The following is a 1,774-nucleotide window of genomic DNA, read 5'->3' as shown; positions in this document are numbered from 1 at the left end:
AACTGGATTTTTTATCTTCATTGTTGGTCCCCGGATGAAGCAGGTGTATGCAGGGACGCGGGGAAGTTTTCACTGACAGAGGGCTGGCTTGGCCGTGGGGGTTTGCTGGGGCTTCCAGCTCACCCAGCCCTAAAAGAGGGGCGAGGGAGAGGCAGGGCCTTTCTAAATCGGGGACTCTACCTGGATGCCAGTACAGGTTTCTTGAATTTACAGCATTCACAAAACACTGGAACGATGGATTTACTATGTACTATTTTACTATATCTGAGAAACAAGAAACCCACTGCAAAGTGTGAGATAAAAATGCAGAAATGCAAAGGCAGGGTTGACCTTTAGCTCCCAGCTAGTAACTGCTAAGAATGAGCTCTCCCAGGCTCAGCCGGTTTTTCTGTTGCTGCTGATGGATGGAGGCTCGGCCAAGCCTCCCAGTCTCTCCTGGAAGAAGGCGGAAGTCCTTCGCAGAGGCGCGGCATCCAGAACCCGTCAAAGCGGGGTTCAGCCTTCATCCTCCACTGCCCTGCAAGACGGGCCTCTCTGCATTCTACGAAGATGGACTGACTGGTTTCAGAACTACACACCATGCCCTCCCGCTGATGGGCAATGTGCCGATGCCCCTCAAGGCTGGACTTAGTTTTTAAAAAATTCTTTGTTTATTTGAAAGGTTTAGCCATTGGGTCCTCGCACCGGGCCCTCTAATGAGTCTTTTAGAGGGGAAACATGGTTTAAGAACATGAAATAGCCACTAGCTTCTTGACGCAACTAAAACTCTCACTCGTCCTCCCCTTCCTTCCTCTCTGTTGCGTGCTGTGGACGCCCTCTGCTGGCTGAATGGAGGAACTCACTGTCAATGCTTGCCTTGCTCTCCCTGCAGGACACCGCTGTCCCGCCCCTTCACACCTCCACCTTTGGTTCTTGCAGTCACTCCTGTCCCTTGGCACTCCTACCTCCGCTCCAGCCATCAACACTCAGCTCACATGTTCCTTCCTTGAGGACATCTCAGGTTGTTCCCAAGCGCTCCCTGCACTTACCTCCCATTGCACCTGCTACCTTCCTTTACAGCAGCGCCTCCTGCATTGCACAGGGCTCACACATTGGCCCACTCCCCACTCCTGTGACACCCAGACCTAGTCTGAGAGCCTCGGATGTCCTCATCTTTACTCTCACAACAGGTGCTCAGGACGTCCTCATGAATGGACGAATATGCTTCCACATGGGATGGTTGTAGGAAAAGGGGCAGAGCTGGGGGCCTGTGGGAGGTGTCTTCATGCAGGACTTGGGTCTGCATGAATCTCGGAAAGTCAATTCAGGTAGTGACAGGTAGTGGGGGCATTCTGTCCTGCAGACAGGTGGATGGGTGGAGCCTCTGAGTTCAGGCCTGGCAGGTTGGTCCCCGAGGCAGCAGGCCCCAGGCAGGAGGTGTCCGTGTGCAGCTGTGCTCATAGCCGAGTCCCTCGTGCCCAGCACGAGCCTCAGGGATCCTTACCAAAGGCACTGGACTTGATTGGGAACAAACTCTTATCCCTGTAAGCTCAGCTGCAAACCCACATCCGTGTCCCACTCTTCACCCCCGCAGTCTTGGCAGCTTCGATAGCCTTGCTATAGGCATTCCCGGGTCTCACTTTCCAGGTAGTGAAATGTCACTCTGAAGTTCACGCTCTCCTTCCATTCATGGCTTCCTCTGCCCCCATGAGGCCTGCAGCCAGGGGCAGCCCCTTCACTCTCCCCACTCTGTCCTCCCAGCCACCCCCATCACTCCCACCAGATCTTCTAAGGG

The sequence above is a fragment of the Ochotona curzoniae genome, unplaced genomic scaffold (assembly GCF_017591425.1).
Source record: "Ochotona curzoniae isolate NIBS_2020 unplaced genomic scaffold, NIBS_Ocur_1.0 scaffold_1037, whole genome shotgun sequence".
In the NCBI taxonomy this organism is placed as follows: Eukaryota; Metazoa; Chordata; class Mammalia; order Lagomorpha; family Ochotonidae; genus Ochotona; species Ochotona curzoniae.
The sequence above is the reverse complement of the archived record's forward strand: the minus strand, read 5'-3'. Positions refer to the sequence as shown.